Source organism: Marmota marmota, unplaced genomic scaffold (genome assembly GCF_001458135.2).
Source record: "Marmota marmota marmota unplaced genomic scaffold, marMar, whole genome shotgun sequence".
In the NCBI taxonomy this organism is placed as follows: Eukaryota; Metazoa; Chordata; class Mammalia; order Rodentia; family Sciuridae; genus Marmota; species Marmota marmota.
Genome location: NW_026000037.1, coordinates 34227746 through 34249957, shown reverse-complemented (window position 1 = coordinate 34249957; position 22212 = coordinate 34227746). Strand labels below are relative to the sequence as shown.

The 22212-nt window shown below is 36.5% G+C and overlaps 1 long non-coding RNA gene across 1 annotated transcript; it reads right to left on the bottom strand.

Annotated features, from left to right (window-relative positions):
- Nucleotides 1–7858: 7858 nt before the first annotated feature.
- LOC125619389 lies at nt 7859–19502 on the bottom strand. The gene is made up of 6 exons (XR_007350917.1): nt 18987–19502; nt 18616–18817; nt 15988–16068; nt 15119–15175; nt 11665–11793; nt 7859–10317 (listed from the first exon to the last, which is right to left on the bottom strand). It is a non-coding gene; the product is annotated as an uncharacterized LOC125619389 (long non-coding RNA).
- Between the last annotated feature and the right edge of the window lie 2710 nt (nt 19503–22212).

The following is a 22212-nucleotide window of genomic DNA, read 5'->3' as shown; positions in this document are numbered from 1 at the left end:
CAGCTTAAGTTATCCTTGAAAACTGGTGAGTCGCCCTGTTTTGCTGAGTTTGAATTGAATGTTCCCAAAGTAAGAGTTCACAAAGAGGGATACCCTTACATTTCACACTGCTCTTTCTCGAAATAGCAGCACCATTTAGCAATATTTCATATCATGACAATTACATTGTAGAATTATTGTAGTCTTAGTGCTTCATTAAAATTAAAAAAAAGTTAAATTCCTGTTTTGTTGAACACAAGAAATGAATAGTAAATATTGATTTAGAATGAATGAAAACATTTCCCTAGGAGTGGATAATTACTGCCTTTCTATGCAAAACACTTATATTTGAAGAAGCACTTCACTTACTTTGCCATGCGGTATACATTCTTTAGTACATTTTAAATTATACGTTGTCCTGGACAGTGTCTGCTCTATAATTTCTTGTGTCTCTACACCAGAGTCAGTATGTAATTTTAAACTACAAAGTTTCTGCCAACTAGGAGAATAAGCTTAACTCTTTCCCTTTGCTGGGTTCACAAATCCTTATATGAGGAAATCTGAAAATCAAAGGACTAATGATTCAGGCCCTGAACACTCTCTTCTTTCAGCCTAACAGGAGTGTCACCGTAACTGTCACAGATTTTAAACCATAGACTGAATGTAATATAATATTTATGTACCTAAGCCAGTTTATTTCATATCTAAAAGACATGGATTAAATCATTAACATCAGAAATTTTGAATGAATTACAAGTAGTTTGAATCCTTGTCATGAAAAGGTCTAGTTAAATAAGATAACATCATACATTAGAAGATGGTATATCTTTTGTCAAAACCTTTGGTCATCCTGGTATTATCACCTTACCACAAGGTATATAGAATTGCATTATTTGAATTATGTAAAAGAATATATTTTAATCAGTTCAAGATCACCTAGGTAAATTATTAGTTAATTCAAAAGTTCATGTGGGAATACTTTTTAGTGGATTCCTAAATAATAGAAATGTTATATAGTAAAAAGTTATTAAAGATCAGGTCTATTGTGATATTCATCATTTTTACCAATAAAATTGCGATTCACTAATGTAATGAAAAGATTGTGAAATAACATTATAATAAAGTACTAAGGTACATGAAGAAATAAAATCTTGTTTGGTTAATGTTATGATGAAGTAGATATCCAAGACTGGGAGACTGTTTCATTTCTGGGTGCAGCAGTGTATCCAGCTCCCACAGAATCCTCATACTTCTAGATTGTGGGATTTAGTTTCATTTATATCATCTAGTTTCAATTTACATACACCTTTTACCACTTGGATATATTAAGGTTTTATAATACAGGAAAGATATTTTCTAAAAAAAACAAAGAAAATTTCAATGATCATTTCAAATATATGTGTACTCAAAAAGACAGATTGAAGTGTTACCCTTCTGCATATCACGCAGCATCCCGTGGCATCTCATAAGTTCTGCTAGTGTTTAAATCCCACCCCTTATCAGCTTATTTTAGATGGATGTTCCCGATCACAAGATCTGCCTGGGGAGCTCATTAAAAATTCTATTCTCAAGACCTTATTCCAGAGAATCTAACCCAGTGAGTCTGGAATGGGGCCCAGATTTTTTTTTTTTTATACTCCAGAAAATTTTCATGCTTAAGTTAGGTAACCACTGTTCTAGAGCTTCCTCTAACCATCCTCTAAGTACAATATTATTTTTAATTGGCATGCACAATTTTTTTCAGTAGACATACCTCAAGGGAATGGGGTGAAGTTTACTCCTCCAGCCTGCTCTGGAGTGAGAATCCACTCTCTAAGTGCATCAGGGTGCAATGAAGGTACAGATAAAGCCAACTTCAATTCATGCCAAATCAAACTAATATCAGCCCTGTTTCTAGATGAGTTTTGATAGAGGTGTGTTTTAAGGAACTGAAAGGCACTGCATTACTCAAGTGTAGACTGAAAAGGAAGTGGGTCCAGTTAATAGAAACAGAACTGGGAAGGCTGGTTGGGGAGAAAACTGACAAGATGTCACCTGGCTCAGAAATGAGTTTTTCTCTGTTTTTGGAAATATACCAAGTCCAAAAGTTGTGGAAGAACAGAATGAATCTGCAAAAGACTACATGGATGTTTCTGATGTTAAGAGGAAAAACAAAAACACACAAAAGATAAAATGACAAAAACCAAAAATAGCATGTAAATGACAATTTAAGAAGTCAGCAGGGATTATCAGGCAGCATCGGTGAATTTATGAGCTCCTGGACATTTTTTAAATGCCAGCTTCATTCATAACCATGTGAATCAAATGCAAACTTGATTGTGTCTCTGCAAGTAGCATCAAGAGATGTTTTGATAAAGAATGTAGTAGATAGCATAGATGATGGTGGTATTAATGAAAATGTTGTTAATGAACATCAAAATATTCAAATTTTAAACACCCTAATGATAATGTTTGGAACTATTAATGTGTTTGACATTGTCTATCATGCCCCATCATCTCCCTAACTACTGTACCCAGTGAATTTTATAGGAATGATTTTTGCCTGTTTTAGTGAATTCATTGACACCCAAGTAATAGGGACGGTATGGCCAATACACCAAAGCTGATATTGTACAAGAGATTTCTAGACCAGAGCCCAGAATTCAGATTTACTCCGCTTATTCACTGGTTTTAGGAACAACTTTATTTTATCTCACTTAAGCCACTACTGATGGTAATGTACTTCCCAATGTCAGAAATATTAAGAGGTGAAGATAATATGTGCAACTTCATTTGAAAATGGGTAGAAGATTTGAAAAAAAAATAAAATATTCTTGCAGTGACTTCTAGGTGTTCATCACAGAAAATCAAAATCCAACGACTGGTAAATGAAGGGCTAAGTCAGTCCCCAGGATACAATGTGAAGGCAGAGTGAGCTACTCAAGTCAGTTTGTCACAGCAGGACACTTACTAGTCTCAGATGAAACTACCATGAACAATGGGCAAGAGGCATTTCTCAGAAAGCAGATCTCAGAGCCCAGAGACTAGGGAGTGTAAGCACAGGTCCGTGTTACTTTTATTCCAAAGAATAAAGATATCCCAAAGGCTTCTGCTTATTGCAAGTTTCTTCCCTTTCTCTCCTTTTTAAAGTGGTTGTTTTAACAAGTTTATCTCCTGTTTCTTGCTCCATTGTATGCTATTTAGGAATCAATAAGTGGACCATGAAATTTTTTACATCATCATCAAACTTGGGGCAAACATATATTTTTCAAAGAATCTGTAGGAACTGGGATGCAGTTACACAGTGAGATTTAGCTTTGTATCTATTTTGGAAGGGTTAAATGTGAGAAAACATATTTATTTTATTTTACTTTATTGTTGTCGTTATTTTGGCAGTACTGGGGATCAAACCCAGGGTCTTTCACAAGACAGGAAAACAGTCTCCCACCGTCCCAGCCCTCTTATTTTATTTTGACACAGGGTCTCTGTAAGTTGCCCAGGCTAGACTTGAACATATGATCCTCCTACCTCAGCCTTCTGAATAGGAGAAAGCAAATTTCTCACTCTACCTCCATAGAGTAACTAATCTAAGTGTACCACAATAGACCACCAGGAAAAAACAAAGAAAATTTGTCTTCTCTGACAAATGAGGTCAATACCAAACTGCAGTAATAGCCAAGTGTTCCTGAATTCATATGATGTGTCCATCATTATGGACTATTACAGATATATTTGTATTAACTCTTTTCATCCCCTCCACAACCAACTATTTTAACTTACTTCAGTGTGTAAATGAGAAAACTGAGGCTTCGGAGAAGACAAATTACCTAGAATCAGAAGCTAGACTCTGCCCTGTCCCTAACCACTGTGCTCACTTTGGCACAAGTATAATACTTCCACCAGTGGGCTTATTATATTTATCTACAACCCCTGTCCAAGTCCAGAATGAGAGCAAACAGGATATTTTCCTCTGCCAATAACACCAATGATGTTGCTCTATTGACATTATTCAACAAACAGCTTTCACATAGTAGGCATGGTGCGAACTCTCTGCCTAAAACGCTAGAGACAGTTTTCCAACAAGCATGAATTTGAGTAGAAAAACACTAAACAACTCAAAAGTAGTAGAAGAGGGCGTGTGTTGCACAATTCATTTCGAGGCCTGACTGACTGCACTTCAGCATTGAGCAGTAGAGCAGAACCCCATTCGTCACTCCAGCACTGAGCTCACACTCACCCTCCTGCAGTCCTGGCGGCGGGACACCATTTCAGAAAACTGAGTGTTCAAAGGAATGCTACTTCTGTTAATGTCAAGGACAACGCATCACAGTTGTGGAGAAAGTTGCACATCTACCAGGAAAACATTCATCAGCGTACCCAGTTGGTCATTCACTTCCCCTCTGGCTATTTGGGCATACTTGAGTCTGTATTAAAATACCCATGAGATCTCCACTCTTAATTATAAAGCCTGAGAAAAAATGTCCAGTGAAAATTATTTTCAGGTACAAAATTAGAAACTCCTTTTAACTCCTTTCCCTGAAGATTTCCATAACTTTGAGGGCAAAGGAGTCACATGATGAAAATACCAGATAGTACAGATTAGAAATGAAAAGTAAACCAGCCTCATGCCAGTTTCTTGCTAAGAGTTCCAGAGGAAACCAAAATTATCATGACTGAGGAAGATGTAGTGTGGAGAGAAAAATCTCCCAGGATAACCGAGGGATATAATTCCAACCCTACTTCCCCCTGCAGAACTGTTTTGTTTTCTCACATCAATGAGCTCGAATAAAATGTGGGTCCCATGATCAAGCTGGCAGAAGTCACACTCCCTACCTGGATGCTCGCAAATTGTAAATCACAACTTTACAAGGATTTAACTTTTCCCTTTCCAAAATAATCAAATGTTGTGGTGAGGGGGCCACTAATCATGACAAAAAATATACTGCAAATTCTTTCTTTTGGTGCCAAGTCCAATAAGTTCTTTGAGTGAAATTAAATGCAAGATTTTATTCCAAACCACAGCTTCCCTTGGGGATGTGCAAATCTCCAGTGGGGGCTGAAAGGCCAGTTGTATCAAAGCCCAGGGTTACACCCATTTTTTTTCAAAGTCCCCCCTCCCCTTTTAACTACTGCCTGTAGTTTAAATGGCTCCGGCCCCTCTGCTTCCAGCTTTTATAATCAAATCAGCATCTTCATACTTTCCACATTCTGCCTCTCAAAAGTGGGCCAGTCCCTGACTTCTAGTTTCTCACAATTTTTGTTTATTTTAAGAGAGTTTCTACTGAACTCCAGGGAAGGGAGGGGAAAAGAGAGAAAGAGAAAGAGAGAAAAAAAAAGTGTATGTCTATACATCGATATATGTTTTGTTGTATGCAGTTGCTGGCTCCATCTCTTAGATCTGCAATATCACAGGAATTAGAAAGACCCATTAGGTCATCCTGCACAACCTGTGCCAACACAGCACTGTTCCCCACAGTACATGCTCTCTTCTGAGAGTTTTGAATATGTTTAAAGGGTAGCCAATGATAATATAGTTTCATTTTGTTTCTTTTTTCTGTTTTTTTTTTCCTGTCCAGTGTACAACATACCATTTCTAAAATGTTTTAAGGTGACTTCTCTATGGACATTTTTGATTGCCCATGAAGAATTAAAATAATATCCATGCTATCCAGCAACTGTGTTCTGTAAGTTCAGTGTGGAAGCATCCATAAAAACGAGTTTTAAAGAGCCAACATTTAGTCCCAGGGATGGAACTGTAGCATATAAACAATTTTACATAGACATATTCTATGTGTCTGGTGAAGCATACCACAAATATAACTGTGCTAGTGTGCATACATGTTCACGTAAAGTGCATACAAACACCATCATTACCCCAGAGTGTTTCTGTTTCCTAAAACTTGTGCCAAATGCTGCATAATTCACAAAAATGTGATCCAAAATATTTAAGGTTATGTTTCTCACAATTTTCTTCTTATCTCTCTTAAATCACACATTTTAAATGTCAACTTGCATAGGGAAATATTTAATTTCAAGGATACTCCTCCATCAGGAAGCTCTCTTTCTTAAGTAGTTTTGTTTATTCCTCTTTATTCTTATCTTCAGATAATTAAGTATTTCAGTTTACTTTTTATGTGACTAGTCTAGATATCCCTACCTATTGGACTACTGGTTTCATCCCTCAGGAGAAGAAATACAATATTGAAGAAACTGGACATGCAGAATAAACACAGTGTTGTGTTCTTAAGTGTGGCTTCCATCTTAAAAAACATTGTTCTTGATGACCAACAGTAAAAGATCCTATCAATATCACCATCTGAAAGTAAAGCATCTCATGCTAGAATCATAAACAACTCTGATAGAACATATTTTAATATCTAATACTCTTAAATATAATCATATAAGTATGAATCAGTATCTATTTTTATTTTTCATAAACTGTCCCATTCTTGATATGTGTAGTAGAAGAAAATTTTCTAGGTGCTTTGCTAAGAAGCAGAACAATTTAGTAGTCAAGAGCCTTAGGTATGGATCACTCTGACTTATACCCTGGGTTATCCTTCACCAGTTTCATGATTGTGGGAGCTATCAGTAGCCTTCAATGTGAATACAGTTAAGTTGTTCATACCTCATCAGGTCTAAGACATTATAGATTCCAACACTGAAGATTATGTGATGTACTATTAAGAAAGTAAAAGCAACGCGAATGGATGGTCACATGATGTTTGTTTCTCACTTCAAATTTTTAGACATAACATTCTCTGTGTCAGCAAGAACCTTGATGCTGTTTCCTTTCTTTGAGTGCTACACCATGGGCTCTAGATTTTTTATGAATCACTTGAAACTATTCTTCAAGTTTTGATTTTATGTTCATTGGTTCATTCACAAGAAGTCAATAAAAATACTTCAGAAAATAAAGAGGTAGACAGTTTAAAAGGCAGTTATACTCAACATATGTAAGTCCAACAATACATATACAAACTCAACCAAAGTAAATTATTCACCTGTGACCAAGCCTGTATATACACAGGCAACAGCAACAAGGCTATGATTGAGCCTGAAAAATACCATCAATTATAGAATGTAACATGAGATAAGAGATGGATACATAGACACAGATTTTTGTTTTTAAGCAAACACCATAAAAATCAGCTAATTCTTATGTGCTTCAGTTTTCTAAATTGCAAATTGGGGTAGGTAATAACACCTAATATAGAGTTTCTGGTAGAATTAAATGAAAACTACCATGCCTGACATACAGTAGGGCCTTAATAAATATTATCATCTGTATAATTCTTGCTGGTATAAATGCTAGGTGATGAGTTATAGGAGATGTGATGGTATTCAGTGGCTCTCCATTGCAAGAAGACAGACAGGGAAATGAAAAGGGAGGTGTCTTTTCAAACTACTGTTCTCCATTTCTTCATATGCTTTTTCCTTGAGAAAGAGGTATGCCTACTCCTTAGGATACACACACACACACACATACACACACACACACATATACATATATACAGGCTACACACACACACAGACACACACACATATATGCATATATAAACTCATAGTTGCAAAAGAGTTGAGTACTCTTTGGAATCAAGTAGACAAATCTTTCAAATCCAGAGTTTGCTACTGACCCATTTGTTGACCTTGGGTAAATTGAAATTCCCTGAACTTCAGTGCTAACTTGTGAAAAATGATTAAATGATGCAACATATTAAGTATGAAAGTTAAATGAGTATTTTCCATGGGGCTTGACCATACATTTTATTTCTTCCTCTTAATGTGCCAAAGAAGAGTGTAGGTTATTTTTTAACAAACATGATTATGTAAAAGAGGAAGACATCAATTGAAGTCCTAGAAAGGAGAAAATAAAATAAGCAGAGATTAAGGACATGACTAACGGTCTCTACAAAACTCTTTATTACCAGGTAAAAGTCTGTTTTTATAAAAGTAGGGATTAATGGTTTATATAATGCTCTTCAAACGAAGAAAAAACAAAACATACTTTACTCCCAAACAGAGAGAGACAGAAACAGAGACAGAGATGGAGGGAAGGAGAGAATCAATTTGCTCTATGTAGTTAAATGACAGCATTAAGTTGGCAATCTTTAGAGGCAGAAAATTGGTGCTTCAAAATCCAGCACATTTTGCCCCCCTCATTCAGGAAAACTTTGGCCTGTTTTTCCCTCTGAAGATGGCTCCTCTCTTCAACGGTTCCTTGTAGTCTTCCCTTCCTTCGTAAAGCTCCTCCCTGAGCACTACAGGTAACAGGGACCCCCTCCCCCATTAAACCCCATACAGAGCCCTGTTAACTGACCTTGTTGTACTAATACTAATCAGCTATGGCATGATTGTTTAGTTGGTGGCTTAAGGAGCAACACTGTGTTTCTGTTAAGTGTGTGGGCTTTTATAGCAATGATGCCTGCTTTAAACCTTGACTCCACCTCTATTGCTTTGGCAAATAATTTGTGCTCTTTTCCTCTAGCTGTTTTGCTTTAGCAGATAATTTGTGTTCTTTTCCTTATCTGTAAATAGAAAAAGTACGATTCTAATCCTTGAGCATGTTTTGAGGAGTAAATGAGTAAAAACGTGTAAAACAATAAGTAATTGACACATATGTGCTCCTGAGAATTATTAGGTTCTATTGTTTTGTTATTATCCTACTTTGTATGCATGTATCACACTTAATACCAGACACATAGTTGTCACTCATTAAATGCACGTAAAAGCAATGAAGAATGAATATTATGAAGATGATTTCTAAGAAAAGATGACCAACAGTGGGAAAGGCAGCTCTTGGAGGTCATGAGTACCTCTCTATTAACACAACTGCTGAAGGAACTCTTAGAAATGTTTCAGACATCATTCTATAATAGCAAGGCAGATGTAGCTAGTGAATGCTAGGTTCTCTTCCAACTGCACAGTTCTGAACTAAGTATTGCTCTGACCATTTTCTCTCTATGGGTCCCAGTTTTCTCAAAGATAAAGATGAAGGAATTTAACCAGATTATCTCTAAGGTCCATGCCACTCTAACATTCTTGAGATTCTGTATGTGAATCAGTCTAACTTGTTGTTAGTTTTTATTTTTGGTTTTCCCAAAATATTCCCATAAGAGAAGAATTTTCCTTTGGCAATCAAAGTGATTTTTCTCAAATAGCACCTGGGACAGAGTTACTCTACTCCAGGTGCAAGGAGTCCCAACCAACCAATGGTGACTGTTCCAGTCCCTGCCACCTAGTGATGGGAATGTAACAGCCCCTTTTTCATGCCTCCTCTTTCCACTACCTGATTCCCCTTCACTTCCCTTTGCCCACAGCCATAAGCCTGGCCTTGTGCTGCTCCAAGGCAGAGGCATTCCACCCACACAGCAGCGCAGAAAGCACAGCCAGAATGCCCCATTAGGTCACCCAGACCACACCCCTTGCAGAGCAGGAATGTCCTGGTCTTCTATAACTGACATTTCAGCTTGTCTTCTGGCTCCAAAGTGTGGCTATGCTTCAGCAATTCCTGTATATGGTTTGAATAACAGTTTATAAGCATTCTGGGATCCTTTGAAAATAAAAGTTCCATAAAAATTTATATTGCTATTTTGTTTATTATAAAGGTATTTTTAAAAAATATTCCTGGGAATCATAACAAAGAAGATTTCTCAATAAGAAAATTGTATCAGCAAAATATAAGACCCAATTTTTACCAAAACTGATAACCAGTCATTCAAAATCTGTTTGTTATACACCCCGATGGTTCCATAGTAAATATGCAATGGAAAAATTAGTTTTGTAAATAATTAAGATAATATTTAAAGGACTTTTGTTAATTCCTGTTAATATTTTCTTACTTTTCCACAAGTTAAAGTACACACACACACACACACACACACACATATAATTATATATAATTGTTGTTGATTTAAATTCTGATTTTTTTTAATCATATGGCAATGCTTCATTGTCTTTGGTCATGAAGATTTACAACTTCTTAATTTGCTAGATATTCAACATTTAAAAATCCATTTGCTTCTTTCACTGTGCTAAACAATGGAAACCCAACTTAATATTACTCCAGACAACAACAAACTCAGCTGAACAATATAAATGTCAAATACCATAGGGAATTCAACTCAACCCCTTGACCACCTTCAAGTACCTCTGGTTCCAGGACAATTTTATCATTTCTTTGTTCTTCTGAAAACATGACGGTGGGAAACAGGAGTGCTGGATAACTACAGTAAGTAGCACTTTGCATCTTACTTATGGGTTTCCTCTTTTAAAGAGCTTATGGCAGGGTTTGGGGATATGGCTCAGTGGTAGAGTGCTTGCCTAGAATGCATGAGATCTTGGCTTCAATCCCCAGCACTGCAAGGGGAAAAAAAAAAGAGCTTATGGTAAATAGCCTAGGATAATGTTTACCAATACGTAGACAAACATAGCAATATTGCACCCTTTTTATAGAGTAGAAAGTTTGATTATGGAGAAATTGGGCCACTTGTCATTGCTTCCTATGTCATAGAGATGGTCAGGAAAGAGAAAACTCAATCTGTCTACTAACCCTTAACCGTAATCATATTCACAAGATCACATTTTCTAAATGATTCATTCCTAATAGGAACTGGAAAGCACCCTACGAAATGTAAGGTGCTATTAAAAGTATAACAGTAATGAAATCTGAACTGGGTTAGTTTGTTTCCTCCATCTGTTCCTCCATTAACAAGAAGAATGATTGCAAGGAGTGGTGCTCAACTCAATACATGCCTAAGAAATTGTTATTATTTTAGATAATTCCATCAGTTACATAGTTATTAGCAAAGTTTCATAAGCCAAATGTAATTTCCTTATTATAAACAGGCTGCTATTCACGTTAGAAAACTCTGGGTAACTGATGCCTACTCTAACACAGGACTAATAAAGCTCAGGAACTCAACTGCAGCCCACGGTTGGGAGCAGATCTCAGCTTCCAAAACTTTCCAATGATACTGAGACTAGAACGAAACGGATTCAGATATGCCCTATTTAGAAATTTCTAATTTCAAATTTTCATCAAAATAGGAACACATCTTCAAGGGAAAAAGAGGAGTTCCAGGGATGAATAGCAATGGAGATGAACACCAGAAACACGACTTTTGGATCAGATTAGAAAAAAACATAGACTGGGTATGAAGGAGCAGAAATTATTTTAAAGTTATACTGAATAAGGAACAAAATGATTAACAAAAAGAAAATAATGGGTCCAGTAGCTTTAAAACAATAATGGTAAATAAATGAGTAAATGTGGGAGATGTCAAGATATTCCTATTTGGAAGTACTCCTCAAAAGAACACAGGCCCTGGAGACAACGTAAAAGCACTAGAAAAGCTGTACTTTTCAAATTATGAATTCATTATTTATTTCTCCATTTAGCACATCTGCCCAGTTGAAACGAGACCTCACCACAAAGTGAGAAGCGTTAGTGATCCAGAACATTTGAGTTTTAGGGACCATCTAGAGGCTAACAGGACTAGTTGGTTCTCATTTCAAGTGCACTTGGAGTGAGGAGGACTCCAGGAAAGCAGCACTGAGAATTTAGATGCCCCACACCCAGGAGTGGGAGGGAGAGTGACAGGAGTCCACCTGGCATTCCCTTGATTTTCTGACCCTGAAACTCAGCCTGCAGTTTAGTAATTGAGACATGGAGAGTTTTCAATTAGAAATAAAGAGGTGGCATACTCTTGTCAAATGGCAAACAGATTCCGAATTGTTTCCCTTTGTAGAATGCAGGTATCAAGGTATTCAGTTCCTCTCCCATTCCTTTCACTGTTTCCACCATTTCATTGCAGATGCTGATTATTTTGAATCCTACAAAACAAAATATACTATGTAACTAAAACTGCAACTAGTTCACACATCCCTTCTACAATAATATATTCTTCTTCTACAATAATATATTCTTCTACAAAAGTATATTCTTCTACAATAATATATTCTTACATGGGATACAAGTTCATTCTATCAGAAGAATTGTTTTGGGTTTGTTTTTTTTTTTTTTTTTTTTTTTTTTTTGTACCAGAGATTGAACTCAGGGGCACTCAAACACTGAGCCACATCTTCAGCCTTTGTCTGTATTTTATTTAGAGACAGGGTCTCACTAAGTTATTTAGTGCCTCGCTTTTGCTGAGGCTGGCTTTGAACTCGTAATCATCCTACTTCAGTCCCCAAAGCTGCTTGAATTACAGGTATGTGCCACCACACCCAGCTCTACCAGAAGAATTTTGATGTTTAAACATATGCTTAAATCCATGCAAACTCCTAATATCTACCTTTCTGAAGAAAAAAAAAATCTTATTGAAACTTAACTTCTCTCACAGGATATTTACTGCTGTAAGTATACTTTTTTCTTAGGCCCCTTTCTTTAGACTTCTTTCTATCTAGTGAGTTCATAAATTTAACAAACTTAATCCCATTCAGTGTGATACTAAAACCAGTAATGAACTGTAGAGGAACCATTAATGTACCAACATCCTTTAAAACTACTCACCAAAATTCCCTTGAGTGATCTCAAATTACCAGCCATATTCCCTGGAAGCCTACAACAAGACGTATGGAATATCCATTGGCCTAGCATTTACCTTTTATAACCACACCCAATATAAAATTACTTTTCAGAAATCCAAAATGAACTATTCCTGGTAACTGAATAGTTGCAACTGTAATAACTGGATATCTCTTATGTATACCAATATAAAATATCCCAGTCATAACAAAGGGTGCTCTTCACTTGAATTTCCCCTTGTCATGTAGTTATTTTTCCCACCTATATTCAGGTATATTTATTCTAAAACACATTTAAATGCCCTTCCACAAACAGAAAAGCAATCATCTCTAAAGAATAAATAAAATTTAAAAAAAAAAACCTTCCTGGTGAGAACCATGAAGATGGGTTTTTGTAATGGAAGTACTCTGTATATACTTGGATTCTTCCATCATATTTTCTAGAATGATCTACATTTTTCTTTGGTAAATCAATGGCATACTTTTGTTGTGATGTCCTTCTTGAAGTCCTTTAACACAGCCTACCCTTTGAAAAAAATAGCATGAGGTACAGTCAGTCACAGGGCAGACTTTATGACTTTTCCTGCTTCGCTTCTCCAGCTGCCCACTGAAGAGATATTTTTGGCTCAGGTTCACCTATCATGGCAGCATGGGCCCATGGGGACCCATGGAAGGTTGTAATGAAGGGCTCCATTAACCAGTTTCATTATTTCAGAAGGCCTAAGGGAATAACACATTTACCAATAATAATGCTACTGAAGCTGAGTGTCAAATTACTTTGCTTTGGGGCAAAATCTTATCAATTTCATATGAAAACTCTTATTACCTTATGCTGATCAGAGTCTCTGATTGGCAACTCTGGTCTGTGTCTAATTAATAAAGAGTGAAATAAAAACAAATGAATTGTTTTGTTTGGAAATTGAAATTATTCCAAACTTACAGTTCCAGACATAGAAGATGAGCAGAGATCACTAATTTATCTCAAATGTTTAATGTCAATCTAGTACCTCTTAGAATGATGGTGATGACTATGCCATAGCTAAAACTTCCACAGACTGACTTCCTACCAGGCAATAGTTTACTCATGATACAGACATTAATTCCTCCAGTCATCACAACAGCCATGCTAGGTAGGCAGTTATTAGCTAAAGTCAGGTTGTCAAATAAGAAATGAGGACACCAGGGCTGCTGTTGTGGCTCAAGTGGTAGAGTACTTGCCTAGCATGTGTAAGGCTCGGGGTTCAATCCTCAGTACCACATAAAAATAAAAAGATATTGTATCCAACTAAAACTAAAAAAAATTTTTAATAAAGAAAGAAGGACACCAAGACAGAGGGCCATCAAATATCAGAGCCATGGTCATGCAGATAGAAGAACCAAAGCAAGATTTGAACCTGGCCAGTTTGGTCTCTGAATACATGCTCTCTATTTCTCCTGTCAGGAAAAACCCTGGTTAAGGTCTCAGTTATTATAACAATGATCACAGACCATAGTGGTTTCATCACTTACAGGAGTGGGCAAATTGGTAGTTTCTTCAAAGATTTCTGGTAAGATTAAATAAGTTAACTTTTTTTGAGCTTCTAGAATAATACTTGACACAACATAAGTCCTTTTAGCTGTTTACCAGTATTAGAAACAATATTCTTTAAACCACAGAGCCTTTTTTCTGACCTGGATTACAAAGCAAAATCCTGAGGCCAACCTTCTCACCTGTGTTCAACATGGATAAAAAATTAACTTTAAAAATGATTTTTACATTTGTCTAACTACCAATGTGCAAGAAATTCAATCGGCTTCCCAATTACACCACCAGTTCATTATATTTACACCAGTTCAGTGTGAGTACTACCTCTCAGGACATGTTGAGTACATATAGGCACATGAATCCAGGCACCTGAGAGCTGCTGGGGACCCTTACTAAGATTTTCTTTCTTTTCTACTTCTTCAGAAACACACCTGGGAGACTGAAAACTTACCACTAAATCTGTGCATAGATGCAAACTTTTAAACTACATGCATTCCTAGGACAAGCGTATCACTACATAATATAGCTCAGCTTAATAAAACTCCTCCATTGTGGAGGAGAGTAATTCCACAGCAGCTTTGAAGTATACTCCCTTAAATAAAGTCAGAGAAAAGCCATTGTTTATTTCACCACTATTTAAGAGTTAATGAGAGATTTGCACCTGTACAGCTGTTGTGGACTGAAACTAGCTCATGGAGTGAATGTGTTTTCTGCTTGAGACAGTTGTAAATGCCTTGAGTAAAAACACTGAGGACTGCTAATGGATAGGTTTATTTTAAAGCATGCCATCTGCTATCAATCATAGAGAAGTATAGGAAGCAAGTTTGGCTGGGCTCCCTCCTTGCGAGCCTGATAAAGACAGGGCTCCAGGACTCGGGAACATTGAGTCCTCAAGAGAATAAAACATCAAACCTACTCAGCAGCTCCACTAACAATAATAAAAATGCCTCTGCCTAAAGGTGACATTCTGAATTTACGATTATTTGTGTCTATAAAGTGTATTCTTTGGCTCCTGACTCATTCTGACTGTCTCACTCCGAGAACAATACATTAAGCCTGCCTGGAGTAAATGGAAATCCTATCCTTTTATAAACCAGCAGCCAGTACCTGAGAGGATCCAATGCCCTGTAGGATCGCAAGAAGATTTTCAGCTCTATTCTGCTCCTTTTTGGAAAAAAAAAAATGAAAGAAAATTTCAATCGAGATCTATGTTAATGCACTAAAAGATATAAATTATGTAAGAAATTTTGTGTCTCCTAAAAGATGAAATAAAAGATTAAATTGGAGGTGATCCTACTATTCTTCTATCCAGTGTCTATTGCAATCCTGTTGGAAAATTATATATTAGAAATATGCGATGGTAAAATTTAGTACTGGATACTCAGTATGTACGGACCAAACATGTTTTCAAGAGGACAAACATTATTTCCTCGGAAATCTTCCAGCTGTGGAATCATAACCAATATTGCTTTCAAAAATGGATCCCAAAGTATTCCTTGAAAAATGCCGAGCCTGGCTTATTAAAAGTGCTGCCTGCTGAAATCCTCAGTGGATGAAATGAGTTGTAGTGGCATTGGAACCTTCCACGGCTTATAATGTTAGATTCTGCCTCAAATCTGCAGCTTAACTTAATTCTACTGCTAGCCTAGAAAACGGAGTTGTGAGTGTTTAGGGAAAACCCACCTGGCCAGCAAACTCATGAGCCTAATTAAAGTTAATAGAGAAATTAAAAGAGGAAAACATTGGCTCAGTAGTGGTAAGAAGAAACGTGTAAGGCAATAGAAATTCAGGGCAAGATCTTACATTTTTATGTTAGGCATTTATTAGAAACACTTCTTTCTGAAAGCATAAAAAAGAAATTAGTATTATTCAATTTGCTATGTATTAGGGGTGGTATGTTACAGTTCAATAAGTGATTTTTTTAAATTTTCTATTCTAAACAAAATTAGTCTTAAAGAGTAAAGAACTGGAATTACCTGATCATTAAGTCTACATGTGATCTGCTGTATATCAGCACCCTGCTGGGCTCCAAGATATCACCAAAGTAATCTTGCACCCTTCATGGAGAAAACAGTTTAACATATTCAATAGAAATCTAGAGCAATATCATAGTGCCAATTAAATGGCAAAATTCTTAGAGATAATGAATGCTACATGAGTTCAGAGAATAGGGAGAGCAACAAAGATGGTAGTAACCAGAAAGGCTGATTGTGAAACCTTACGTCACTTCCTTAAAAACAAAAGAGATAAAATGAACACACAGAGCCGATAACAATTCAGACCTACAAAGATACAAAGATAGAGAAAAAATTTTGCACTAAAATTTTAATGTACTTTCTAATACAATATGGAAATAAAACATTCCTGTGGTCAAAGGAAGCACCAGCAATGCTTCAGTTCTCTGACCAAATACCCATACTGAACATGCAGGAGATGTATTGATATCCATGCAAAATAGGCTAAGGCAGATGCAAAGTGTAGCAAATTAGAGAGGCAGTACTACCCAACATGAGCAGGTTATTGTCAGAAAAGGAAGGAAACTCAATGTTACCAGATTTCCAGTTTATCAAAAGAGGCCAGAAACCTGGCTGAGGAATAATTCTCAATTTTGTTAAAAACATTAAGGTCAAACTAAACACCTTATCGCTATGGGACAGATCAGCCAATCTTCTTCTTGGCTGTTCAATAGTTCTTGTCACAGGGAATCCTAACTCTTCAATCCTTAGAATCCTGCAAATAGGTCTACAAATGCTCCCTAAAATTCCTGCAATACATGAGAACTCTTCCTGTATGATGGTAGCCCCTAACTTTGCATGAGGCCAATTTTCTGAATTATTTTAGAAGACTCAGAATGTGTTTGAAAGCTTTGTAAGACTGCTGAAGGTTAGTGTGTTTTTTTACACCAGATTTTAAATCCCTGACAAATAATTCAGTGGAGCACTCATGAAAAAAATACTGTGATGGGATGGGGCCTGTGCTCCTCCGATTAGACATTAGTGGCCATATCAAGAAGAGAAATACCTGAAGATTAGCACAGTAATTTGTTTCTCTAAACCTGAATCAGTTAATCTCTTTTCTTAAGAAAGCAGTGGTCCATGAATATGGCAAAAGAATTAAAATGGCATTTATAAAGTGATTTCTAAAAGATTTTAATGTTTTCAATAAAAAGGATGGGTCATTAAAATGTGGTTAATAAATATTATTCAGAACTCATTACCTTAAATATTCCCTACTTAGAAATTGCAAATATTCAGTGTCTGAATTGTAAGAAGGCTGTAATACCAGGTAGGTATTATGTGATGTTTTCACAGTTAATATTTGCAGCATAAGATCTACATTGAGAAAAGTAAGGGCTTATACCATAATAAATCTATTCTTGTGCTCTAGGAAATCTCGTTTTATCATACCATTTAAGGAAGGACCCACGTGAATTATTTAAATATCACTGCCAATTCTAACTATATATAATTCTGTACCATCAGGAAAGTGTTTCCAAAAACATTATGCATTTATTAATTTAGTCAATGAGTATTTATTGAATTCTTACCAGGTTCTGTTCTTGGTACAGAAAAAAAAATGTCTTATTAAAGGCATGTTGTGTTACTGTGTTAGAAATCATTTTTGTGGGCTTATTTTTCTTGCATTTTTTGGTTAAGCAGTTTCTGATGCAAAAATCATCCATGTTAAAAGTCAGAGGCATAAGTAGCAACAGGTTCAAAGACAAAAGCACCGGCTGCATACATACACTGGTAGGACTCCATCTCACAAAGTGTAAGGGTGCTGTTGACGTTGTGACAACCTTTTCAAATTCAGAAGTATAAGTAATCCACAGTATCAAGAGACAGGTGACCATTTAAGAGATGGATATGCCAACCAAATAATCCAGTCTCATATTCAAATCAACATCCTAAATATAAATAAAGGAAGAATATCATTAACTATAAAATGCAATCTGTTGTATTGGAATGGGCTTTGGGCTGGCACCTGTCTTGGCCTCATTACAAACTATAACCTTGATCGAACAGATACTGTCTCTCTGTGCTCCTCATTTCTTCCTTGGGAGAGCAGAGGAGGACTTAGGTGGTCTCTGGGCCCTCTATCTTACCTAGGATTTCTTAATCATGTTTCAAGCTACATTATTTAAACTATATTCTGTGGCAGTTAGGCATATGAAAAAAGGATGTTTTCTTAAATATATTTTAACTCTGGATGTGTCCATTTTTTAATATTCTTAGATTGGGTAAACATTTTTCTTTTAATATCTAATAAAATGTGTTATCATTCTTTCATCTATACAATCTATCTATTCAACCTATCTAGGATGCCAATCTGAAGAGAGAACTGTTGTTATAATTTTGGCATGATTCTTATTACTCATTTACTCTCTACAAGTATGCATATATATTTATACAAAGTCGTCACTGAACTTTGTTTTCTTTTTTTTTCCCCTCTAGTCCCCTCAAAATATTACCTCTTATCATTGGATGGTCTTTGCAAACAGAACTCAATAATCTTCCATTTCATGAATATGCCACAGTCAGTTGACCACTCCCCAATTTGTTTTCACTTTTTCTCTTACAACAAAAACAGTTCTTAGTATATACCTGTAAATATTTTCTTATGATCAGGAGTCCTTCGTATAGACATGCTTCTTTCAACTTATTGTGCTACATACAATACCATCCAGAGAGATTGTGTCATTTCACTTTCCCCCAGAGTAGAAGACTATTTTTGACTCCCACAGTGGTGTATATTAATTACATCCACATGATAGTTGGCCCTTCCCAAGACATTTTATCTTGCTTCCTGGGGAGCAACAAAGGAAGGAATGTTACCTTTATCTTTATAATTTTCTCAATCGTTTTGACTATACATGAGAACTTAAAACTAGGCTCTCTGCCCACCCCTTGCACACACACACATGCACACACACACACACACGCACGCACGCACACACAGCCCCCATGGGTCATACATGTAAGATGAGCTTTCCGATGACAGCCTGCAGACTCCCACTGACATCCACAAGCAGGCAACGGAGGACTTTCCTGAGACCATTGGTTTTAAGCCAGCTGTGGAGAGGCCATGAAGAACCAGAGTAAGTCTTCAGGGGATCCTGCCTGTTTGACAAAATACTTTCTGAGATGATAGAAGTGTTACATGGTGTAGATGGAAGAGTTGTTTCCCTTTATCTCCTGGAGAAAGAAAACTGTTGCCAGGAAATGAGATATTTTCAAAACCCCACAACAACAACTAAAAGAAAAATTTGCTAATTTTGCCAGCTAGCACAAGAAACTCGGCCGCTGGTCAAAAGGCTCTGTGTCCAACTCAGAACTGGATTCACTTGAACAAAAATTTCCCTCTTCAGCCACCTAAGTGCCTGTTGAATTAGGCATAAAGCCAAGGTGGGGTAGAAACAGTCACTCAAATGAAATGTCCGTTTCCATTTGGATCTCTGTGGCCCTTTCCCATGTCATGGTGAAAAAATGCTTCCTCTGCTTGGGTGTTTTCAGGATGCCTTGGTTTGAGGAGGAAGTCAGATCTGCTGCTCAGAAGGCATCCATAGCAGGGGAAGCCGCAGTTCTGCACAGTCAGAACCAGGCCATCCCTGTCTTAGATGAAAATACAAAATTATTCCTCGCCTACTCCTACCCATGGTTTTGATGTTGAAAGAAACCTGTTGTGGTTTAAATGACTCGGTCAGTTCTTTTGGGATTTTCCAAAGTTTCCTATAAAAAGAAATCTGTGGGAAATGAATGATTGCATAATCACTAACATATGCCAATTTCACTAAATCTGTTATCTTTTTGGTGTTTTGAATTTTATTGTCCCATGCAGTGAATTGTTATCTTCTAATAGTTTTTGTCTTTTAAGAAATGATATAGATTGTATAATAACTTTTAAAAAAATCTTTGAAGGTAGCTAGTTAAGAAATAAAATACTAAAAAATGTAAGGCCACATTTTTCATGTAGCAAAATCAGAAACCGTGATTATGGATAGTGGGAAAACAGACAATTATCCAGATAAATGGTAAAGGGAGAAAAAGTTTGGTTCCTCAATTACCTGTATATCTTAAACAATATTATTTTTGGCTTGACTTAAAAAAAAAAAGTGCCTCTCAGTTTTCCTTTGATGGTGTAGTCCTATTTGATTACCAAGATTATTTGTCATTCCTATCCATTGTAGACACAAAATTTGTTCATTTTTGCTTAAAATAATAAAGTTCCAGAACCCAGGAAACTATAAAACTAGAGAAAAGCTGGAGACCAAGTATAAAGGCCCAAATATCACATAGAAAGGGACTGGTGAAGGAAATAAAATCAATGTGGTTCATTATTTATGAGGGTAAAGATCACTGATGCCTGATCTTCAATATCTTAACAAGTTACAGAAAAAGAATTCCAGAGGCTGTTCTTTCTAGATGCTGGGTAGCAAAGAATCTTCAGGCTTATTACTTACCGGCCAGACCAAAGATCCTGCTGAAAAAAATAAAATGATGTTCAAAGAAAAATTCTTATTTTTTCAAACTTCTTTAACTATTACCGTGCTTGGCAAAGAGTGGAAGAGCCCTGTGAGATACTGACATTGGCAGGAGGAGTACGTGTGAGCCTAGTAAACGAAGGCTCCACGGCTCCTCTCTAGAATGAAGCCTGTTCGTTCTCAACTCTGGCTGTGCTTTAGAGTCACCTGGGGAGCTTTAAAAATGCTCATGTCTCTCCTCTATTCCACACCAAGTAAATCAGACCCTGGGTATGAGAACAGGCATTGGTGTTTATTAAAGGGTCCTTGGATGATTCCTGTGTGTAACTAGAAAAAGGAACAATGCATGCTCTCATGGCCTTTGGACTTCTCTATCTTAATCTACACTCTATTTAACTGTTGATACATTTTTAATGTACTGTGTTTACAACCATAATGTAATAGAGTTTATTTGCTACTGTTATATCACGGTTCATAATGTAAGTGTTCAATGCACATTTACTGAATAAATAAATGAATAATTACAAGGAAACTTTTAAAATAGGGAATGTTTGTCTCATAATGATGAATGCATTACAAGAGGGAGTTTTTAGCAGATGACATTATTATTTAGAGAATACTTAAGAAAATTCTTTGACTTTTGAAGGGAGTAAGAAATTTTGCATATGAAAAGGAGAAATTGGAGATATAGAGTGTGTAAATCCTATTGCTAAGTATTTTATGAGATAAGAGGGCTAAAACTATGCTAGGGAAGTGTCAAGTACTAGTTTCTACATTTATGCCAGAATACCTGAATCCGTGAGAAAAAATCTCCCCAATTTTAAAAGAATGCTAAAACATATTAGAAGCCGACTAGCTTAGAAAATCATATTTATCCCGCGCCTGCAAGGTAGGCAGACCTGCGACCAACCGGCAGAACAGGCCCAGAGGCCCCTCAGCGTGGTAGACAGATCACCCCAATAGGAGGAGGAGCACAGCCACCGCCTGCCCCTGCAAGGGAGACTTTTCAACTATACAAGAGCAATATAAATATATAGGGGGAAAATTTCAATAACACAACAGTTTCACCAAGCATAAAGAAATGCCAGCAGTATGAAAAGACAAGGAAAGAAAGGACCACAAGCAATGCAGGTCAACTCAACTTTAGAAGAGGTAATAGCTGCAGCAGTTGGAATGTCAGATAAAGAATTCAGGATATACATGCTTCAGATGATCTGGAGTCTCAAGGAAGACATTAGAGAGCAAAATCAGACAATGAAAGATCACTTCGACAATGAATTAAAAAAACACATCCAAGAAGCAAAAGATCAACTATACAGGGAGATAGAGGTTATTAAAAACAAACAAACAGAAATCCTAGAAATGCGGGAAGCAATAAACCAAATTAAAAACTCAATGGAGAATACTACCAGCAGAGTAGAACACTTAGAAGATAGAACATCAGACAATGAAGACAAAGTATTTCAACTTGAAAAGAACATAGACAGCTCAGCGAGACTGTTAAGAAACCATGAGCAGAACATCCAATAAATATGGGATAACATAAAGAGACCAAACTTAAGAGTCATTGGGAAACAGGAAGGTATAGAGGTCCAAACCAAAAGAATGAGCAATCTGTTCAACGAAATAATACGAGAAAAATTCCCAGACTTGAAGAATGAGACAGAATCCAAAATCCTAGAAGCCTACAGGACGCCGAATGTGCAAAATCATAAGAGAT